The sequence below is a fragment of the Artemia sp. Qi Xiang Cuo genome, chromosome 12 (assembly GCF_049724085.1).
Source record: "Artemia sp. Qi Xiang Cuo chromosome 12, ASM4972408v1, whole genome shotgun sequence".
Classification (NCBI taxonomy): Eukaryota; Metazoa; Arthropoda; class Branchiopoda; order Anostraca; family Artemiidae; genus Artemia; species Artemia sp. Qi Xiang Cuo.
This window is the reverse complement of record NC_142805.1, coordinates 64,182,307-64,207,139: the sequence shown is the minus strand read 5'-3', so window position 1 is coordinate 64,207,139 and position 24,833 is coordinate 64,182,307. Positions and strand designations below refer to the sequence as shown.

Genomic DNA, 24,833 nt, shown 5'->3' with positions numbered 1-24,833 from the left:
AACTCTGCATAAATATATTCATTTCAGCCTAATTGCGTAGGTACTAGAGGAACATTGAACATTTTTTTTCTGATTTTGTGTGTTTTCGAAAGAAAATAGATTGTATTTAGCAATAATAGCAATAGATAGTTGAAACTCTGCATAAATATCTTCATTTAAGCCTAATTGTGTAGGTACTAAAGGAACATTGAACATTTTTTCTGAGTTTGTGTGTTTTCGCAAGAAAATAGCTTGTCTTTATCAAACTTAGCCATAGCTACCTGAAACTCAGCATATATATCTTCATTTGAACCTAATTGCGTAGGTACTAAAGTAACAATGAACATTTTTTCTGATTTTGTGTGTTTTCGAAATAAAATAGATTGTCTTTATCAAAATTAGCCATAGCTAGTTGAAACTATGCATAAATATCTTCATTTTTAGCCTAATTGTGTTGGTACTAAAGGAACATTGAACATTTTTCTGATTTTGTGTTTTTTTTCTCAAGAAAATAGCTTGTCTTTAGCAAACTTAGCCAAAGCTAGTTGAAACTCTGTATAGATATCTTCATATTTAGTCTAATTGTGAGGGTACCAAAGGAAAATTAAACATTTTTTCTGATTTTGTGTGTTTTCGCAAGAAAATAGCTTGTCTTTAGCAAACTTAGCCATAGCTAGTTGAAACTCTGCATTAATATCTTCATTTTTAGTCTAATTGAGAGGTTACTAAAGGAACATTGAACATTTTTTCTGATTTTGTGTGTTTTCGCAAGAAAATAGCTTGTCTTTAGCAAACTTAGCCATAGATAGTTGAAACTCTGCATAGATATCTTCATTTTTAGTCTAATTGAATAGGTACTAAAGGAACACTGAACATTTTTTCTGATTTTGTGTGTTTTCACAAGAAAATAGCTAGTCTTTAGCAAACTTAGCCATAGCTAGTTGAAACTCTGCATAAATATCTTCATTTTTAGTCTAATTGTGAGGGTACTAAAGTAACATTGAACATTTTTTCTGATTTTGTGTGTTTTCGCAAGAAAATAGCTTGTCTTTAGCAAACTTAGCCATAGCTAGTTGAAACTCTGCATAAATATCTTCATTTTTAGTCTAATTGTGAAGGTACTAAGGGAACATTGAAAATTTTTTTGATTTTGTGGGTTTTCACAAGAAAATAGCTTGTCTTTAGAAAGCTTAGCCATAGCTAGTTGAAACTCTGCATAAATATCTTAATTTTTAGTCTAATTGAGACGGTACTAAATGAATATTGAACATTTTTTTCTGAGTTTGTGTGTTTTCGCAAGAAAATAGCTTGTCTTTAGCAAACTTAGCCATAGCTAGTTGAAACTCTGCATAAATATCTTCATTTTCAGCCTAATTGTGAGGGTACTAAAGGAACATTGAACATTTTTTTCTGATTTTGTGTGTTTTCGCAAGAAAATAGCTTGTCTTTAGCAAACTTAGCCATAGCTAGTTGAAACTCTGCATAAATATCTTCATTTTTAGTCTAATTGTGAGGGTACTAAAGGAACATTGAACATTTTTTCTGATTTTGTGTGTTTTGGCAAGAAAATAGCTTGTCTTTATCAAACTTAGCCATAGCTAGTTGAAACTCTGTATAAATATCTTCATTTTTAGTCTAATTGTGATGGTACTAAAGGAAAATTTAACATTTTTTCTGATTTTGTGTGTTTTCGCAAGAAAATAGCTTGTCTTTAGTAAACATAGCCATAGATAGTTGAAACTCTGCATAGATATCTTCATTTTTAGTCTTATTGTGTTGGTACTAAAGGAATATTGATCATTTTTTCTGATTTCGTGTGTTTTCACAAGAAAATAGCTTGTCTTTATCAAACTTAGCCATAGCTAGTTTAAACTCTGCATAAATATCTTCATTTTTAGCCTAATTTGGAGTGTACTAAAGGAAAATTGCACAATTTTTTCTGATTTTTTGTTATTTCGCAAGAAAATAGATGGTACTTAGAAAACTTAGCCATAGCTACTTAAAATTGTGAATAAATAACATTATTTTAAGTCTAGATGTGTGTATACTAGGGGAGAATAGATCTTTTTTTATGATATTTCTTTTTTTCGCACGAAAATAGCTTGTCTTTAGCAAACTTAGCCATAGCTAGTTGAAAACTCTGCATAAATATATTCATTTTTATCATAATTGTGTAGGTACTAAAGGAACATTGAACATTTTTCCTGATTTTGTGTGTTTTCGCAAGAAAATAGCTCGTCTTTAGCAAACTTATCCATAGCTAGTTTAAACTCTGCATATATATCTTCATTTTTAGTCTAAGTGTGTAGGTACTAACGGAACATTGAACATTTTATTCTGATTTTTTGTGTTTTTTCAAGAAAATATCTCGTCTTTATAAAACCTAGACATATCTAGATGAAACTCTGCATAAATATCTTCATTTTTAGCCTAATTGCGTAGGTACTAACGGAACATTGAACATTTTTTCTGATTTTGTGTGTTTTCACAAGAAAATAGCTTGTCTTTAGCAAACTTAGCCATAGCTAGTTGAAAACTCTGCATAAATAACTTCATTTTTAGCCTAATTGTGTAGGTACTAAAGTAACATTGAATATTTTTTCTGATTTTGTGTGTTTTCACAAGAAAATAGCTTGTCTTTAGCAAACTTAGCCATAGCTAGTTGAAACTCTACATAAATAGAGAAATTCTTTAACCATTTAGGGTTAACTTACCTTTTTAGGGATGAGCATTTAGGGTTCTCCTACATGCTGAACCTGAAAGTGTGTTCCCTGACATACTGGATCTGAAAGTGTAGTTTCAGAAAAATTCTTTAACCTTTTAGGGTTAACTTACCTTTTTATGGATGACTATTTAGGGTTCTCCAACATGTTTAACTTAAAAGTGTGTTCCCTGGCATTTTGAATATGAAAGTCTAATTTTCGTGGCGATGGACTATTCTAAAGAATAAAAACGTCTCAGGCTTAAGATAATTTCAGAAAAATTCTTTAACCTTTTAGGGTTAACTTACCTTTTTAAGGGTGACTATTTATGGTTCTCCAATATGATGACCTTGAAAGTGTGTTCCCTGGCATTTTTAATCTGAAAGTCTAATTTTCGTGGCGAAGGACTATTCTAAAGAATAAAAACGTCTCATGCTTAAGATAATTTCAGAAAAATTCTTTAACCTTTTAGAGTTAACTTACCTTTTTTTGGTTTACTATTTAGGGTTCTCCAACATGCTGAACTTTAAAGTGTGTTCCCTGGCATGTTTAATCTGAAAGTGTAATTTTCGTGGCGAAGTACTATTATTCTAAATAATAAACACGTATCATGCTTAATATAATTAAAGATAAATAATATAAAATTTTATTGTTAACTTACTTTTTTAGGTTTTACTATTTAGGGTTCTCCAACATGCTGAACTTGAAAGTGTGGTCCATGGCATTTTTAATATGAATTTCTATTTTCCTTGGCTATTTAATACTATAAAGAATAAAAACGGTTTAGGCTTGAGATATTCATTTATTAAAAATATTTAAAAAGTTTGAAAAAAAATAATGACATATTTAAAAAAAAAGAAGATTAATCCATTTTATATTAGGAGGAGCAAGTTTAGGTCTTTGGATATCTGATGCATTTTTCCATGTCAGGTATCTTTTCCAGTATCCATTAGCGAAATATCTAACTTCATCTTCTGGGTCATGGACTGAATGCAGGTATTTCTCACATTTGAAGTCTTCTAAATTGAATAATGCTATGTTTTTATCACATTTTTCTAGTAAGAGTTTATCAGTTGGCACGTTTCCCTTAACATAAACAGCTTGAACACCGAAAAAACTTTATATTTCCTGAATTTCCTCTTGTACATGTTTTATTTCATAGCCATTTTCATTATGTGGTCGTATGGTTTTAGCGTAAAAGCCATTTCGATTTATAAAATTTAGTGTTGGACTCCATCTGTTTTTCTCGTACTCATACATACTGTATCTGATGTTCCATTTATAGCAATGAATTTCACGTCGTTGATTGTTTAGGAGTAAGAAAGCTGCTTCGAATATAATGCCAGTTGCGGAATATTTCAGACCAATATATTCTGTGTCAATCACACCAAACATTATTATATCTGAAAAAAAAAGTGTTTAAATTAAATTTCATTTCTATTTTGTCACTATTAAAAGTGCTAACCCCGTCCCCAACAAAAATCATGGATTCACGCCCCCTCCCCTAAATTTAGGAAAATTGTTATAGCTAAAATCACTAAATTTCGAAGAGAAATGGTTAGAGACTGAAGTATGAAACACTTATCTTTTCATTTCTATTTTGTCACTATTAAAAGTGCTAACTCCCCCCCCCCCTAAATTTTTTTTTTCGGCGCTTTTCGGAGCCACAGCGCATCCCTCGGGAACTTCTCGGGCCCCGCATTACTTCCCGCGATGCTTTTCGAGCCCGTGGCTCATCCCTGTGGCGATTCCAAGACACGTGGAGCCTCCCCCCGGCACTGCCCGCACCTGACCTCCACCATTCTTCCCAGCTCCATTGGCATCGGCCTAGCGCCAGTACGTCCCTCAGGGTTCCGAATTTCCCAAAAAACCGTAGTGTTAGGCGGCATAAGTCGTTTCGCCTACTTCCCGTACAGGTTGTATATGACTCCAAATGAGCCTAGATTATTTTTAATCGCGTGTCTGTTCTGTTTCCAAGCGTATTCTCTGGGATACAGTACAATTAAATTCGAGAACCGTTAATTCTTATTCAACAATGTTTCCACATCACTAAAATATTGGCAAGGCTTTGTAAGATTGAAAGTTATTTTAAAATATCCTTGCGCAAATTACGGGATTCATATGTGACAAATAGATAAATGTGAATAATCTCACTCAGTTCATTCTCTTGAAACTTTGTGATAATCAATTGTGAAAAATAGGGGATTTTGAGTTTCAAATGGTGAGCATTAATTGAAATTACCCATGAAAAATATTCGCTTATGCGATAACGGCAAAGAAATAGCAACAGAGAAAATAGCAAAGATTAGAAAAAATAGCATTTTGAGTTTCAAAGGCAGTGATTATTAATAGAAATTACATAAAAATATTCGCTAATGAGATATCGAAGCGATAGCAAAGATTAGAAAAGAGCGGTTTCTATGCAAAAAATTACATTTAGATATCTCCGAGGAAGGGGGGGAGCAGAGAAAAGAGTGGTTTCTTTGTAAAAAATAACATTTGGATATCTCCGAGGGAGATAAATTTAAAACAATGGGTGGGGTGAGGGGTGAATATCTCACAGAGATAAGTTTATATTGGGATTAAAAAGGACTGAAAAATGAATAAATAGAAAAGTAGGAAAAAACGCTTATATTTGCATATCCCGGCTGCACTTGGGCACCCGAAGGACCAGGTAGTGCATGCTGGAGGGTGGACGGGGCGACGTCGCTATGTTCTTGTGCGACTGGGCCGGCTATTTCACGATCTTGCATAGCTTCGGCAGGGTACACCATATTATAAGAAGCCGTCCACTCTCTCTTTAACTTAAACCCAGGCTGCATTGGGGCTGGCACTGAGTATGAGAAAATTAAAATAGCAGAAACAAATTTATTGTATGATTATGGTATAAAACTTATCAAGCATATCAAAAATGGGATTTATCGTAAAATGGTATATGAGAACACTTCCACCATGGTTTCCGTTGTTTAAAATCCGTTTCGTAGAATGACCTCTTATGATGTCTCTTGAAGGGCCACTTTTTCTCTTCTCTTGGAGCATAATCATCATAGTAATCCGAGTTATATCTTGCACTATACACATTTTTCTTTGGGTTTTCACTTCTGTCTTTTACGTTATAGAAAAAGCCCTCTTTTACCAGTCTCTTCTTTTGATCTTCCTTTTCTATCATATCAATCCTTCTTTTATCTGAGCTTACTTGCAATCGGTCTAAATTTCTTTCCATGTCACATATAATTTTTCTTCTCGTTTCCTCCAGATTCTTCTCATCTGTCTCTGCCTCTATGCTGTCTAAACATTCATTAGGTTCATGTGAATACTCAAAATCATGAAAATGTCCTTTACAAATAGAACAGTTGCAATAAAAGGATATTTCTAACTCAACTTGTTCACTCATGTTATTACTCTGCTAACTAAAAACTTAGTGAATTCTATTCACAGACTAATAAAATTCCATATATTCCCACCGCCGCTAATATGTAACCATGCCTCTGATTGGCTGAGAAGGAGGATGTATCCGACTCGCTGATTGGCTGAGAAGGAAACACGTGATCTAACTGTTTCCGGGAAAGTCTTAACATTTTGGCTCGAGAGCAACAACAACAAATACTATTTCTGGACACCATGACATTCGCGATCGATTACGCAATCAAGTTCTCGGAAATTCACTTCCCCCTCGAGTCCTAGATCAATAACATTGTTCCCGTTAGAATTCAATGTGCATGTGCAACCTTCGCCCCGGAGCTATTACACATAGAAACATCAAATAAATCGACCTTGGAAAAAGAGGTCATTGACCCCATTACGTAATCTTTCTCCCTAGGGAGGCTATGCCCTTATTAGGACTCCCGTCAGCATTAAAAATGCCGACAGAACCACGTGGTTCTGTTCGGACTCAATAATGCATCTCTACTGAGGGGGGGGGGTAGTTGCCCTCCAATCACTTTCGAATATTCAAAAAGGCACGAACCCTTTGAATCTCCAATCGAAAGAGCCTTTTCTGTAGGTTATAAGTAAACGCCTTCTAGAAAAACCTGATATGCCCCAAGGGCATAACTTAAAACGCTTACCCTGAAGACTTTGGGGGAGTGTCCTCCTCAGAAACATATTTTCTATCAACTAATCTGAACAAAATGGCTATCTCAAAATTTTGATTGGATGTGTTTCGGGAAATGGTGGGCGTCGAAGGGGTATATGTTGCCTTCCAATCACTTTCGACTATTAAAAAGGGCACAAGCCACTCCAATTTCCAATTGAATGAGCCTTTTCGAAGTTTCTCTGACAACTTCTTTGTTACGAAGTGTTCTGCTCTAAAGGAAAAAAAATAATACATTGTGCCAACATCGTTCTTATATGCCCTCAGGGCATTACTTAAAATCCTTGCCCCGATGGTTGTGGGGGAGTCTCCTCCCTAATAACACATTTTCTATCTTGAAATTAACTACGCTGAACAAAATGGCTATCCCCAAATTTTGATTGGATGTATTTGGGGGAATGATGGGCGGGGGGGGGGGGGTTAATTCCCCTCCAATCACTTTCGTCTATTAAAAAAGGCACTAGCCCTTTGAATTTCCAATCGAATGAGCCTTTTTTGAAGTTTTTACGACAACGCCTTCTATAAAAACCTGATATGCCCCCAGAGCATAACTTACAACCCTTGCCCTGAAGGCTGTGGAGGAGTGTCCTCCTAAGAAACATAATTTCTATCTGGAAATCAACAACGCTAAGCAAAATGGCTGAACAAAATCTCAAAATTTTGATTGGATGTGTTTTGGGAATTGGTGGGCGTGGATGGGATGGGTGTTAGTTGCCTTCCAATCACTTTCGACTGTTAAAAGGCCACAAGCCACTCCAATTTCTAATTGAATGAGCCCTTTTGAAGTTTCTACGACAACTTCTTCGATACGAAGTGCCCTGCTCTAAAGGAAAAAAAAAATAATAGTATATTGTGCCAACATCGTTCTTATATGCCCTCAGGGCATAACTTAAAACCCTTTCCCCGAGGGTTGTGGGGGAGTCTCCTCCCTAAAAACACATTTTCTATCTTGAAATTAACTACGCCGAACAAAATGGCTATCCCCAAATTTTGATTGGATGTATTTGGGGGAATGATGGGCGGAGGGGGGGGGCTAGTTCCCCTCCAATGACATTCGTCTATTAAAAAAGGCACTAGCCCTTTGAATTTCCAATCGAATGAGCCTTTTTTGAAGTTTGTACGACAACGCCTTCTATAAAAACCTGATATGCCCCCAGAGCATAACTTACAACCCTTGCCTGAAGGCTGTGGAGGAGTGTCCTCCTAAGAAACATAATTTCTATCTGGAAATCAACAACGCTGAACAAAATGGCTGAACAAAATCTCAAAATTCTTATTGGATGTGTTTCGGGAAATGGTGGGCGTGGAAGGGATGGGTGTTAGTTGCCTTCCAATCACTTTCGACCGTTAAAAGGCCACAAGCCACTCCAATTTCTAATTGAATGAGCCCTTTTTGAAGTTTATACGACAACTTCTTCGGTACGAAGTGCCCGGGTATAAAGGAAAAAAAAATAATAGTACATTTTGTCCACATCGTCTTAATATGTCCTGAGGATATAAATCTAAACCCTTGCCCCGAGAGATTTGGGGGAATGTCCTCCTCAAAAACATGTTTTCAACCTGGAAATCAACTACGCGGAACAAAATAGTTATCTCAAAATTTTGTTTGGATGTGTTTTGGGAAATGGTGGGCTTGGATGGGGTGGGTGTTAGTTGCCTTCCAATCACTTTCGACTGTTAAAAGGGTACAAGCCACTCCAATTTCTAATTGAATGAGCCCTTTTGAAGTTTCTACGACAACTTCTTCGATACGAAGTGCCCTGCTCTAAAGGAAAAAAAAAAAATAGTATATTGTGCCAACATCGTTATTATATGCCCTCAGGGCATAACTTAAAACCCTTTCCCCGAGGGTTGTGGGGGAGTGTCCTCCTCAAAAACATATTTTCTCTGGGGAATTCAATTACGCTGAACAAAATGGCTATCTCAAAATTTTGATTGGATGTGTTTTGGGAATGACGGGCATGGAAGAGGGGGGGGGGGCTAGTTGCCCTCCAATCACTTTCGGATATTAAAAAAGGCACTAGCCACTCCAATTTCTAATCGAATGAGCCCTTTTTGAAGTTTCTACGACAACTCCTTCGATACGAAGTGCCCGGGTATGGAGGAAAAAAAAAATACATTGTGCCAACATCGTTCTTTACTTAGGCAGCGCTATGGCGCTGCCTATGATAGAATAAATGCAAGTTGATTCGTATAAAACTGAAGAGCGATATAGAAACGTGAACCATCAGAAATATCGTTTATCTGAGGCAAGGCGTAAGCCATATATATCCATATATATAAACCATAACCATATATGAATATATATATATATATATATATATATATATATATATATATATATATATATATATATATATATATATATATATATATATATATATATATATATATATATATATATATATATATATCAAAGTCTACGTATTGCTACGAATATAAAAATCAAAGTCTACGAATTGCTATTGTCTTTGTTAACCAGCATCTGCTACTAACTGTGAAAAGAGCTCATCTTTTCTGGATGCACTTATTGTTTTCGCTAATGACAGTACACTTGGAACAGCCTGTAGATTCTTATTCTGGTCCTTGTTAAAACATGACAAATATTCAGAAAATTAACTGTTTTTGATTTATTCCTTTGCTTAACTTAAAATATTTTTATTTTCTGTTGTACGCTTGTTTCACTTTTCTGCACATGAAAAGCCACCTTCCTGTGATTTCTTATCTTTTATGCTGCCAATTTATTTATCTTTTATTTTGGGTCAATCGACTTACCATCTCCGAGCTTCTGACAGCTTACAGATTTCTCATACTCTTATCACTGCGGTCTGACTTCAACTCCTGATTGCTTGTATCAGGATCTGGAAGACGCTCCCAGAGTTTGTGCGAAGCTGCCAATCCTTTAGTATCTTCAAAAGGAATATTAGAGATTTCATAGCTAATAATTGATACTTTTTCTTTCTTTTTTCTGTTTTTTGTTCTGTTTCTCTTGAAGTTTAAGTCTCTGGAATGAATTCGGATCTTCATTTAAGTTGGCATAATTACTCGCTACTCCCCTGCCTAGCTTGTGATTTTGGGAATTTTTGAGGTGGGCGACTGGTTAGATTTTTTTTTCTCCCCTGTTTTTTCTTTACAATCATATTCGGGAGACTATGTTTAAGGTTTTTTTCTGTAGATTTATTACGAAATAAAAGAATTCAGAAGCTTAAACTTTATCGTAAAGAACCAAGGCGAGCGGAAGAGCAGTCCCTTTCACAGACAAGGCACTTATGGCTCATTTTAGTTTATACCGTCGCTTTTTATTCTCATGTGAAAAAGTTTGTTTTGAATTAACTTTAATTTTTCTTTAATTTGTTTGGTTGACAGGTAAACAGGTTAACTATATGAAATTAGCTCAGTCATAAAAACAATTGCATAAATCGTAAAATATCTTTTTTTCCCCTCCCCCCCGCCCCCACACTTTTCTACTTGCCTGTGGTGAAAAATTACGTGATCAACTTCCAAAACAAAGTAAAAAAACTGTTAATATAAATATACCCCTCCTCCTTTCATAATTTTCGGACCTCACAACTAAATAATGATGTATAATTGACACAAGTATGACCAATTGGTAATAACTTTTCCAAATCTCCGCCTATACAAAAACTCTTCTTTTTGTTGTATATAGCTCATACGTCTTGGCGTTTGGACTTAATCTGAAGGATCGTGTTTTCCTTAAAAGATAGTAGCTACGTATCGGTGCTACCATCTGAAAGTTTCATACTTTAAAGTTAATTACAAAAAGAACTATCTTCTCTAAGAGAGGATAAACAGGGTAATATAAGTTATTAGGACTAAAGTATGAGACAACATCCCTTGTCCTGCTGACCAGTTGAAACTTGAAAATGTCAAATGAGACCTTTAAGGATGACAGCAACGATCTTGCCTTTTAGAAAGGTTCATTAAGGGGATTGAGAAAAGTGCAAGTACATACGGTACTGAAATATACGCCACGTCAAGAAACTCGTCTAATGTTTCAATGGGAATGGTAACATAACTACCATAAGTTCTTGCTCTGATCATCCAAATTTGTTTAAATGTTTGTTTAAATGTTTGTTTAAGTGATAAGCACCAGGAACAAGTCAAGTTTATAATGTCTGATTCAACGTTAATTTAAGTCTTTGAATGAGCCCTTTCCCAATCTTCTAGGACCATTGATTCGACGCAATTACCCCTGGAAAAAGAACCCCAAAAACAGCAACAAGTAAACGCGCATTCTTGATCTTTTTTCTGCCAAAAAATTAAAAATTCTACGTTTTTTTAGATGGACGCCTGGAATCAATACAATAGGGTTCTCTGATACGCTACATCATTCACTTTGATACGCATAAAATTCATTCACTCTTTGGGGGTGTTTCCCCCCTTCTTCAAAAATCATGCTCGTAGCGTGTTAGTATTTTTGATGGGTAACATTAAGCTTAATGAATTTTATACATTTGGAATCAGCCAAAGAGGCCAATTCTTTTTGTTGTATGAATTGTTATCAAAAATCAGTTTTTTTAGAGTTTCGTTTACTATTGGGCCAAGTCACTCCTTACTAGACAGTTCGCTACCGTTAACTGTTTGATAACAGGAGATGTATAAATTACTATAAGTTAAAATGTCTTGGAAAAGGATTTCCAACTAAAGGATTTTTATAGTTTTTTCTTTTTTTTTTTCAGTTAAAACAAAGTGGATTTCAAGTTAAAGGCTGGGAGTATCACTATCTTTTTTTATACGAAACATATTTGGAGGAAAAACTCGGGGAAAAATTGAGTTTTTCACAGTTTAATAAATCCTGTATAAAGTGTTTCAGGGTGGTATCTAATTGAAACAACCAGATGTAGTGGTTTTATCCCACCCAATATCTTTGTCGTTGAAAAGCCTAATAGAAGGCCTTTCTATGCTTCAGGATAAATAAAGAAGGAACCACCTAAATGTTTTACGTTATACTGCACAAGTGGCATTAGAAAGACCAGACATCCCAAATTCGTGACTGATAAGAAACTCTGTCAGAGCTTTATATGGAGGGGGGGTTACCTTCTTTTTTTGATTTACCAGTTAAAAAGTATGACTTCCATGAGCTTTTGTAGACGTCTTCATGGAGATGGGAGGAGGTTAGGTAGGTCAGATGAAAAATTTTAATATAAACAATTCTAATAACTTACGTTTGGAAATAAAACAAAACCAAAAAGGGACGTTTAAAATATGTTTTTAAGAAACAACTCTTGAAGTTATTTATCAAATATAAACCAACTGTTTGATAAATCAAGAAAAATATAAGTAAATTGAAATATAAACGCAATTTAATAGAATAATTTTAAAATGGTAAACAAATTGTCAATAAGCAAACAAGCAATAAGCAATTTAACACTTTTGAAAGATAGCCTTTTGCAACCAAAATAGATCATTGTATTTAATTCTTCCTGAGTTTGCGACAAACATTTATCGGAAAAAAAGAATCGAAATCTCTTCTATATCAGGAAAAGAAATACCGTAATGATTTTGGTTGATTATTGTCTTCTAAATTATAGATCCTGAAACTTTTCAAACATAACAGCATAAAATCACAACAAACTCAAAAATCAAAATTGGAGTTCATGATAGTTCTGCAAAATAAACCGTTTTTTTTGGTAGCAAGAAAATATATTGGGGCACAGCCTGTGAAATCTTAGAGAGGTGCTTAAAGACTCAACAGTTCTCACTTGCATCAGCGTTGCAAGATGTATCGAGCGGTGATAGAACTTGCGAGTTCTAAGCCATCTTTTGGTCATAAAATTCTAGCACGTAATAAACGAGTGATAAAGATCAGCAAAACTGTAAAATGATCCCTATCTAGCAAGACATTAAGGTGCACTGAATAGTACTCTTTGTTATGGTGGCGATGGCCTTGGTTAAAATCATGGGCAAGGCAGTTTTTCAAAATAGGTATTCAGTTTCAGAGGCTCCTCTGCTGCCAAGAAATAAATATTATAATGGAGACCTTACCTTAGATCTTAGATCCGCCTGTGACTCCAGAGGCACCCAGGGCATCAAGAAGGAACCGCCAATCTTCCCGCAAATTTGCTGCTGCAAGTATGTCCTCCCACTGAGGTTGGATTGATGTGTGCAGGTTATGGAGATCTGTCTAGTACGTTCGACGCAGAGTGTTTCTGGGACACCCTGAACTTCCATTATCATGGAGACGGAAAGGGACAATTCAGTGCATTCATGCAAAAATAGTGTTTTTTTTGTTGTTCAAGGTATGGAACTGTTTTACGGTTTTTGACCATGGTAATTCCAATGGTGTACTTATAATTTCTAATGAGAGGTTGACATCTTCGATTTTGTTAATGTCTTTAAGGTTTATAAAATCTGTGCATATTTCTTATTAGCTAATATTTCATAAATAATGAACATTTTAGCTACAACTGCTCAAAGATGCCAAGGATAATATACTCCATGGACTTTTTATGTGTCAAAATTTGCAGATATTTTTAAGGGAGAGTTCTACTGTTTTTGACCATGGTGATTCCAATGGTGTACTTATAATTATTAATAATTGGTTCACATCTTCAATTTTTTTAATGTCTTTCAGGTTTCTAAAATCTGTGCATATTTCTTATTAGCTAATATTTCATAAATAATAACATAGCTACAACTGCTCAAAGATGCCAAGGATAATATACCGCATGGGCTTTTTATGTGTCAAAATTTGCAGATATTTTTAAGGGAATGTTCTACGGTTTTTGACCATGGTGATCAAAATGGTGTACTTATAATTATTAATAATTGGTTCACATCTTCAATTTTTTTAATGTCTTTCAGGTTTCTAAAATCTGTGCATATTTCTTATTAGCTAATATTTCATAAATAATGAACATTTTAGCAACAACTGCTCAAAGATGCCAAGGATAATATACTCCATGGACTTTTTATGTGTCAAAATTTGCAGATATTTTTAAGGGAAAGTTCTACGGTTTTTGACCATGGTGATTCCAGTGGTGTACTTATAATTATTGATAATTGGTTCACATCTTCAATTTTTTTTAATGTCTTTCAGGCTTCTAAAATCTGTGCATATTTCTTATTAGCTAATATTTCATAAATAATGAACATTTTAGCTAGAACTGCTCAAAGATGCCAAGGATAATATACCCCATGGACTTTTTATGTGTCAAAATTTGCAGATATTTTTTAGGGAAAGTTCTACGGTGTTTGACCATGGTGATTGCAGTGGTGTACTTATAATTATTGATAATTGGTTCACATCTTCAATTTTTTTAATGTCTTTCAGGTTTCTAAAATCTGTGCATATTTCTTTTTATCTAATATTTCATAAATAATGAAAATTTTAGCTACAACTGCTCAAAGATGCCAAGGATAATATACTCCATGGACTTTTTATGTGTAAAAATTTGCAGATATTTTTAAGGGAAAGTTCTACGGTTTTTGACCATGGTGATTCCAATGGTGTACTTATAATTATTAATAATTGGTTCACATCTTCAATTTTTTTAATGTCTTTCAGGCTTCTAAAATCTGTGCATATTTCTTATAATATACCCCATGGACTTTTTATGTGTCAAAATTTGCAGATATTTTTTAGGGAAAGTTCTACGGTGTTTGACCATGGTGATTGCAATGGTGTACTTATAATTACTAATGATCGGTTCACATTTTCATTTTTTTTAATGTCTTTCAGGTTTCTAGAATCTGTATATATTTTTTAAAGCTAATTTTTCATAAGTAATAAACATTTTAGCTACAACTGCTAAAGGTGCCAAGGATAATATACCCCATGGACTTTTTATTTGTCAAAATTTGCAGATATTTTTAAGGGAAAGTTCTACAGTTTTCGACCATGGTGATTCCAATGGTGTACTTATAATTATAAATGATCGGTCAACATCTTCAATTTTTTTAATGTCTTTCAAGTTTCTAAAATCTTTACATATTTCTTATAGGCTAATATTTCATAAGTAATAAACATTTTAGCTACAACTGCTAAAGGTGCCAAGGATAATATACCCAATGGACTTTTTATGTGTCAAAATTTGCAGATATTTTTAAGGGAAAGTTTAAGAAAGACGCGAAGTAAAACCTATATTTAATTATATATTTTTAGCACAACTCGTCCGAAGTGTTGGTTTCTGTAGTTTCTTCGTCTAGGATTGGGAAAAAGACCTTTCGGTAAGGTTTACTGTGTATATTTTTAAAACTAAGAAAACAAACAAAATTTAATTAAGAAAACAACAAAGCTTTCTGATGAAAGTAAAGAGCGAAGTTGAAAATTAAGACGAATAACAATTACTGCTTGACAGTTATTCAACATATGTTTGAAAAGTTTCTTAAGTAAGATGACTCGTGATATTAGTAGGGAGGCCCTTTCGACTCCGACGCGACACCACTGCTGCCATCTATAATCAAGTCTAACGCTGACAGGATATAATTTATTCAAGGATTATTGATCCAAGAAGGGGAGAGAATTTCTGAGAAATTGATTTGCATAATCGAGGGGAACTAGATTTCTGAGAAATTGATTTGCATAATCGGCGGGGAATTATTGATCAAGGAAAGGGGAATTAAGAAACATTATGGCTTCTTTGATCTTTAGGTCTGAGGGATAAATGGTCTTTAGTGACAAAGATAAATTAATATTCTATTTTTAAATATGGCTTCTCTGGTCATTAGGCTTAGTGATAAATTCTGGAATTAATATTCTATCGAAGCCTTAATAGAGTAGCTAGAAATTCCTATGAGATGAAGACAGATTGAAGAGATTAACGCGGGAAAGGGTTTCCTAGGAATTTCAAATGTGACAGCGCAGGGATGCCGAAACAAAGGAAAACGCCGAAATTACTTTTAGGGGATTATTTGGGCGAAACCGTTTGAGACATTTTAGAACATGATTTAGGCAAAATAGTTTGAGACATTTTAGAAGATAATTTGGGCGAAACAGTTTGAGAAATTTTAGAAGATGATTTTAGAAGATAATTTAGAAGATGATTTGGGGTGAAACTCTGTGGTCGTTATAATACACAAGTTCCATTTGAACAGTGTTGTAAGGTCCCCTTCCCCAACCCTAAAGGCCTCATTTTTTTAATACTTTGTTTTGTGCACTTGAGACAAAGAAGCGCCCACCCCCTCCGTACAACTTTTTGGGCCCCCTACCCCATTTTTATACTTTTTTAAGTTTTTTTTTTACTTTTTTTTATTTTTTAACATATTTTTAACATATATTTAACATATTTTTTCAACTTTTTTTTAACATGTCTTCAAATGAGATAAAACATACTTAAAACAAAAAAAATCACGTTTAATATTTGCACAATTTGTTGGAATGTTAACAATTTATCTGTTAGAAGTAATAAGTTTTCTGTCAATGATACCAAATTTTTCTTAGAATTAACAATTTTTCATTGTGATAACAAGTTTTCTGACAGAAGTAGCAAGATTTCCTTAACACTAACAAATTTTCTCTTCGAAGTATAAACATTTTCCATTAATACTAACAAACTTTTACTTAAAACTATCAAATCTTTCTTAGAAGTAAAATTTTTTTCCGTTCATGATAAAAAGTTTTCAGTCAAAAGTAGCAAGTAACACTAACTAATTTTCTCATCAAAGTAACAAGTTTTTCATTAACACGAACAGAGTTTTAGTTGCAGCTATCAAATTGCTCTTAGAAGTAACAAATTTTTCCTCAATACTAACAAACTTTTACTTAATACTATCAAATTTTTCTTTGAAGTAACAATTTTTTCGTTTATGATAACAAGCTTTCTGTCAGAAGTAGCAAGTTTTCCTTAAAATTAACAAATTTTCTCATCAAAGTAACAATTTTTTCCTTAACACTAACAGAGTTTTAGTTACAACTATTAAATTTCTCTTAGAAATAACAATTTTCCGTCAGTTATAACAAATTTTCTGCTAGAACTAGCAAGTTTTCTGCCAAAGATACCAAATTTTTCTTAGAAATAACAATTTTTTCGTTTACGATAGCCAGTTTTCTCTCAGAAGTAGCAAGTTTTCCTTTCACACTAACAGATTTTCTCATCGAAGTAACAACTTTTTCCTCAATAATAAAAAACTTCTACTTAAAACTATCAAATTTTTCTTAGAAGTAACAATTTTTTGTCAGTGATAGCAAATTTTCTGTTAGAACTAACAAGTTTTCTGTCAAAGATACCAAATTTTTCTTAGAAGTAACAATTTTTTTATTAAGGATAGCAAGTTTTCTGTCAGAAGTAGCAAGTTTTCCTTTCACACTAACAAATTTTCTCTTCGAAGCAACAACTTTTTCCTCAATACTAACAAACTTTTACTTAATACTATCAAATTTTTCTTAGAAGTAATAATTTTTTTCATTTATGATAACAAGTTTTCTGTCAGAAGTAGCAAGTTAACAACTTTTTCGTCTATGATAATAAGTTTTCTGTCAAAGATACCATATTTTTCTTGAAGTAACACTAAAAAATTTTCTCATCGAAGTAACAAATTTTCGTCAGTCATAACAAGTTTTCTGTAAGAAGTAGCAAGTTTTCTGTAAGAAGTAGCAAGTTTTCTGTAAGAAGTAGCAAGTTTTATGTCAAAGATTCAAAATTATTCTTAGAAGTAACAACGTTTTTGTCTATGATAATAAGTTTTCTGTCAAAGATACCATACTTTTCTTAGAAGTAACACTAGCAAATTTTCTCATCGAAGTAAAAATCTTTCGACAGTGATAACAAGTTTTCTGTTAGAAGTAACAAGTTTTCTGCCAAAGAGACCAAATTTTTCTTAGAAGTAACAATTTCTTCAGTTTATGATAACAAGTTTTCTGTCAGAAGTATCAAGTTTTCCTTAACACTAAAAAATATTCTTCTCGAAGTAACAACTTTTTACTCAATACCAACAAACTTCTACTTAAAACTATCAAATTTCTCTTACAAGTAAAAATTTTTCATCAGTGATAATAAGTTCTCTATTAAAAGTAGCAAGTTTTCTACCAAAGATACCAATTTTTTCTTAGAAGTAACAACTTTTTCGTTTATGATAACAAGTTTTCAGGCAGAAGTATCAAGTTTTCTTTCACTATAACAAATTTTCTCTTTGAAGTAACAACTTTTTCCTCAATACCAACAAACTTCTACTTAAAACTATCAAATATCTTTTAGATTAAACAATTTTTTCATCAGTAATAACAAGTTTTCTGTAAGAAGTATCAAATTCACCGGTCAAAGATACCAAACTTTTCTAAGAAATAACAATTTCTTCGTTTATGATAACAAGTTTTCTGTTAGAAGTAACAATTTTTCCTTAACACTAAAAGAAAACTTAACAGAAAAACAGAAACTAAACGAAAACTTGTTATCATAGACGAAAAAGTTGTTACTTCTAAGAATAATTTTGTATCTTTGACATAAAACTTGCTACTTCTTACAGAAAACTTGCTACCTCTTACAGAAAACTTGCTACTTCTTGCAGAAAACTTGTTATCACAGACGAAAATTTTTTACTTCGATGAGAAAATTTTTTTGTGTTACTTCTAACAAAAATTTCGTATCTTAGACAGAAAACTTATTATCATAGACAAAAAAGTTGTTAACTTTCTATTTTTTACAGAAAACTTGTTATCATAAACGAAAAAATTATTACTTCTAAGAAAAATTTGATACTTTTAAGTAGAAGTTTGTTAGTATTGAGGAAAAAGTTGTTACTTCGATGAGAAAATTTGTTAGTGTGAAAGGAAAACTTGCTAGTTCTGGAAGAAAACTTGCTATCATAAAAGAAAAAATTGTTACTTCTAAGAAAAATTTGGTATTTTTGATAGAAAACTTGTTAGTTCTAGCAGAAAATTTGTTATCACTGACAAAAAATTGTTACTTCTGAGAAAAATTTGATAGTTTTAAGTAGAAGTTTTTTATTATTGAGGAAAAAGTTGTTACTTCGATGAGAAAATCTGTTAGTGTGAAAGGAAAACTTGCTACTTCTGAGAGAAAACTGGCTATCGTAAACGAAAGAATTGTTACTTCTAAGAAAAATTTGGTATCTTTGACAGAAAACTTGCTAGTTCTAGTAGAAATTTTTTTATAACCGACGAAAAATTGTTACTTCTAAGAGAAATTTGATAGTTGTAACTAAAACTCTGTTAGTGTTAATAAGAAAATTGTTACTTTGATGAGTAAATTTGTCAGTTTTAAGGAGAACTTGCTACTTTTGACAGAAAACTTGTTATAATAAACCAAAAAATTTTTGCTTCTAAGAAAAATTTGATAGTATTAAGTAAAAGTTTGTTAGTATTGAGGAAAAAGTTGTTACTTCTAAGAGAAATTTGATAGCTGTAACTAAAACTCTGTTAGTGTTAATGAAAAAATTGTTACTTTGATCAGAAAATTAGTTAGTGTTAAGGAAAACTTGCTACTTTTGACTGAAACATTTTTATCATGAACGGAAAAAAATTAAACTTCTAAGAAAGATTTGATAGTTTTAAGTAAAAGTTTGTTAGTATTAATGGAAAATGTTTATACTTCGAAGAGAAAATTTGTTAGTGTTAAGGAAATCTTGCTACTTCTTTCAGGAAACTTATTATCACAATGAAAAATTTTTACTTCTAAGAAAAATTTGGTATTATTGACAGAGAACTTATTAATTCTAACAGATAAATTGTTATCATTCTAACAAATTGTACAAATACTAAATGTGAATTTTTATATTTTAAGTATTTTTTATCTCATTCGAAGACATGTAAAAAAAAGTTGATAAAATATCATTTTAAAAAACTAAAAAAAAGTTAAAAAAAACTTAAAAAAAGTATAAAAAAAGGGGGACGGGGGCCCAAAAAGTTGTAGGGAGGGGCTGGGCCCTTCTGTGTCTCAAGTGCACAAGACAAAGTATTAGAAAAATGTGGAGGGGGGGGGGGTTTGGGGGCCCGGGGGCCTTTGAGGCCCGGGGGGGGCCTTTGGGGTTGGGGCAGGGGACCTTACAACACTGTTCAAATGGAACTTGTGTATTATAACGACCACAGAGTTTCACCCCAAATCATCTTCTAAATTATCTCCAAAAATCATCTTCTAAAATGTCTCAAACTATTTCGCCCAAATTATCTTCTAAAATGTCTCAAACTTTTTTTCCTAAATCATCTTCTAAAATGTCTCAAACAGTTTCGCCCGAATAATCCCCTAAAAGTTATTTCGGTTTGTTCCTTTGTTTCGGCATCCCTGCGCTGTCACATTTGAAATTCCTAGGAAACCCTTTCCCGCGTTAATCTCTTCAAGCTGTCTTCATCTCATAGGTGTTCCTAGCTACACTATTATGGTTTCGATAGAATAGTAATTCAAGAATTTATCACTAAGCATAATAATGAGAGAATCTATATATAAAAATAGAATATCAATTTATCTCTGTGACTAAAGACCATTTATCTATCAGACCTAAAGATCAAAGCAGCCATAATTTTTCCTAATTCCCCTTCGTTGGTCAATAATTCCACGCCGATTATGCAAATCATTTTCTCAGAAATCTAGTTCCCCTTCGATTATGTAAATCAATTTCCCAAAAATTCTATCCCCTTTATGGATCAATAATCCTTGAATAAATTATATCCTGTCAGCGTTAGACTTGATTGTAGATGGCAGCAGTGGTGCCGCGTCGGAGTCGATAGGGCCTCCCTACTAATATCACGAGTCTCTTTACTTAAGAAACTTTTCAAAAATATGTTGAATAACTGTCAAGCAGTAATTCTTATTCGTTTTAATTTTCAACTTTGCTCTTTACTTTCATCAGAAAGCTTTGTTGTTTTCTTAATTAAATTTTGTTTGTTTTCTTAGTTTTAAAAATATTGACAGTAAACCTTACCGAAAGGTCTTTTTCCCCATCCTAGACGAAGAAACTACAGAAACCAACACTTCGGACGAGTTGTGATAAAAATAGATAATTAAATATAGGTTTTACTTCGCGTCTTTCTTAAACTTTCCCTTAAAAATATCTGCAAATTTTGACACATAAAAGTCCATGGGGTATATTATCCTTGGCACCTTTATCAGTTGCAGCTAAAATGTTTATTACTTATGAAATATTAGCCTGTAAGAAATATGTAAAGATTTTAGAAACCTGAAAGAAATTAAAAAAATTGAAGATGTGAACCGATCATTAATAATTATAAGTACACCATTAGAATCACCATGGTCGAAAACTGTAGAACTTTCCCTTAAAAATATCTGCAAATTTTGACACATAACAAGTCCATGGGATATATTATCCTTGGCACCTTTAGCAGTTGTAGCTAAAATGTTTATTACTTATGAAATATTAGCTTATAAAAAATATATACAGATTCTATAAACCTGAAAGACATTAAAACAAAATTGAAAATGAGAACCGATCATTAGTAATTATAAGTACACCATTGGAATCACCATGGTCAAAAACCGTAGAACTTTCCCTTAAAAATATCTGCAAATTTTGACACATAAAAAGTCCATGAAGTATATTATCCTTGGCATCTTTGAGCAGTTCTAGATAAAATGTTCATTATTTATGAAATATTAGCTAATAAGAAATATGCACAGATTTTAGAAACCTGAAAGACATTAAAAAAATTGAAGATGTGAACCAATTATTAATAATTATAAGTACACCATTGGAATCACCATTTTCAAAAATCGTAGAACTTTCACTTAAAAATATCTGCAAATTTGGACACATAAAAAGTCCATGGGGTATATTATCCTTGGCATCTTTGAGCAGTTGTAGCTAAAATGTTGATTATTTATTAAATATTAGCTAATAAGAAATTTGTTATAATTTATAACAAATTTAAATATGTACATAAGATGATTTTATGTGCATAAGATGCACATAAAATCTGTGCACTAATAAGAAATATGCACAGATTTTAGAAACCTGAAAGACATGAAAAAAATTGAAGATGTGAACCAATTATTAATAATTATAAGTACACCATTGGAATCACCATGTTCAAAAACCGTAGAACTTTCACTTAAAAATATCTGCAAATTTTGACACATAAAAAGTCCATGGGGTATATTATCCTTGGCATCTTTGAGCAGTTCTAGCTAAAATGTTCATTATTTATGAAATATTAGCTAATAAGAAATATGCACAGATTTTAGAAACCCGCAAGACATTAAAAAAATTGAAGATGTGAACCTATCATTAGAAATTATAAGTACACCATTGGAATTACCATGGTCAAAAACCGTAAAACAGTTCCTTACCTTGAACAACAAAAAAAACACACTATTTTTGCATGAATGCACTGAATTGCCCCTTTCCGTTTCCATGATAATGGAAGTTCAGGGTGTCCCAGAAACACCCTGCGTCGAACGTACTAGACAGATCTCCGTAACCGAAAAAATTGTTACTTCTAAAAAAATCTGGTATCTTTGGCAGAAAACTTGCTAGTTCTAACAGGACACTTGTTATAACTGACGAAAAATTGTTACTTCTAAGAAAAAATTGATAGTGTTAAGTAAAAGTTTGTTAGTATTAAGGTAAAAGTTGTTACTTCGAGGGGAAAATTTTTTAGTGTTAAGGAAAAATGTTACTTCTAACAGAAAACTTGATTTCATAAACAAAGAAATTGAAATTTCTAAGAAGAATTTGCTCTCTGTGGCAGTGGACTTGCTACTTCTTGGATAAGAATTGTTATCGCTGACAGAAAAAATTTTGCTACTAAGGTATATTTTAAGTTTTAAGTAACAGTTTCTAAGTACTGAGGAAAAAGTCGTTGCTTGGAAGAGAATATTTGTTATAGTGAAGGAAAACTCTGATACTTCTGACAGAAAACTTGTTATCATAAACGAAAAAGTTGTTACTTCTAAGAAAAAATTGGTCTCTTTGGTAGAAAACTTGCTACTTTTTATAGAAAACTTATTATCACTGATAAAAAATTGTTATTTATAAGAGAAATTTGATAGTTTTAAGTAGAAGTTTGTTGGTATTGAGGAAAAAGTTGTTACTTCGAGAAGAATATTTTTTAGTGTTAAGGAAAACTTGATACTTCTGACAGAAAACTTGTTATCATAAACGAAAAAGTTGTTACTTCTAAGAAAAATTGGTATGTTTGGCAGAAAACGTGTTACTTTTTATAGAAAACTTATTATCACTGATGAAAAATTGTTACTTCTATGAGAAATTTGATAGAGTTAAGTAAAAGTTTGTTAGTATGTAAGGTAAAAGTTGCTTCTTCGAGAAGAACATTTTTTTAGTGTTAAGGAAAACTTGCTACTTCTGACAGAAAAATTGTTATCTTAAACGAAGAAATTTTTACTTCTAAGAAAAATTTGGTCTCTTTGGCAGAAAATTTGTTACTTCTAACAGAAAACTTTGCATCACTGTCGAAAAATAGTTACTTCTATGAGAAATTTTTTTAGTGTTACTTCTAAGAAAAATATGGTATCTTTGACAGAAAACTTATTATCATAGACGAAAAAGTTGTTATTTCTAAGAATAATTTGGTATCTTTGACATAAAAATTGCTACTTCTTACAGTAATACTGTTAGAAGTAATATGTTTTCTGTCATTGATACCAAATTTTTCTTAGAATTAACAATTTTTCATTATGATAACAAGTTTTCTGACAGAAGTAGCAAGATTTCCTTAACACTAACAAATTTTGTCTTCGAAGTATAAACATTTTCCATTAATACTAACAAACTTATACTTAAAACTATCAAATCTTTCTTTGAAGTTTAATTTTTTTCCAATCATGATAAAAAGTTTTCAGTCAAAAGTAGCAAGTTTTCCTTAACACTAACTAATTTTCTGATCAAAGTAACAATTTTTTCATTAACACTAACAGAGTTTTAGTTACAGCTATGAAATTTCTCTTAGAAGTAACAACTTTTTCCTCAATACTAACAAACTTTTACTTAATACTATCACATTTTTCTTAGAAGTAACAATTTTTTGGTTTATTATAACAAGTTTTCTGTCAAAAGTAGCAAGTTCTCTTTAAAACTGACAAATTTACTCATCAAAGTAACAATTTTCTTATTAACTCTAACAGAGTTTTAGTTACAACTATCAAATTTCTCTTAGAAGTAACGATTTTTCGTCGGCTATAACAAATTTTCTACTAGAACTAGCAAGTTTTCTGTCAAAGATACCAAATTTTTCTTAGAAGTAACAATTCTTTCGGTTACGATAGCCAGTTTTCTCTCAGAAGTAGCAAGTTTTCCTTTCACACTAACAGATTTTCTCATCGAAGTAACAACTTTTTCCTCATTACTAACAAACTTCTACTTAAAACTATCAAATTTTTCTTAGAAGTAAAAATTTTTTGTCAGTGATAACAAATTTTCTGCTAGAACTAACAAGTTTTATGTCAAAGATACCAGATTTTTCTTAGAAGTAATAATTTTTTCATTAATGATAGCAAGTTTTCTGTCAGAAGTAGCATGTTTTCCTTAACACTAACAAATTTTCTCTTCGAAGTAACAACTTTTTCCTCAATACTAACAAACTTTTACTTAATACTATCAAATTTATCTTAGAAGTAATAATTTTTTCGTTTATGATAACAAGTTTTCTGTCAGAAGTAGCAAGTTAACAACTTTTTCGTCTATGATAATAAGTTTTCTGTCAAAGATACAATATTTTTCTTGAAGTAACACTAACAAATTTTCTGATCGAAGTAAAAAAATTTTCGTCAGTGATAACAAGTTTTCTGTTAGAAGTGAAGCGAAGTGCGTTTTCGTAAGAAGTAGCAAGTTATCAGGAACAAATTGTTCGAGCTTTCTTAATCAGAAAAACATTGTTATCATAAACGAAGAAATTGTTATTTCTAAGAAAAGTTTGGTATCTTTGACCGGTGAATTTGATACTTCTTACAGAAAACTTGTTATTACTGATGAAAAAATTGTTTAATCTAAAAGATATTTGATAGTTTTAAGTAGAAGTTTGTTGGTATTGAGGAAAAAGTTGTTACTTCAAAGAGAAATTTTTTTATAGTGAATGAAAACTTGATACTTCTGCCTGAAAACTTGTTAAAAAAAATTGATATTATAAAGATTATTAAAAAAATTGAAGATGTGAACCAATTATTAATAATTAT

The 24,833-nt window shown here is 32.3% G+C and overlaps 1 protein-coding gene across 1 annotated transcript in view; it reads left to right on the top strand.

The window, feature by feature from the left end:
- The first annotated feature begins 4,856 nt into the window (after positions 1-4,856).
- The window catches only part of LOC148946403 (uncharacterized), a 327,531-nt gene continuing 307,554 nt past the window's right edge, over positions 4,857-24,833 (top strand). The window contains exon 1 of the mRNA XM_089097688.1: positions 4,857-4,902. The gene's annotated coding sequence lies outside the window, so the exon portion shown is untranslated. The remainder of the gene's footprint in view (positions 4,903-24,833) is intronic.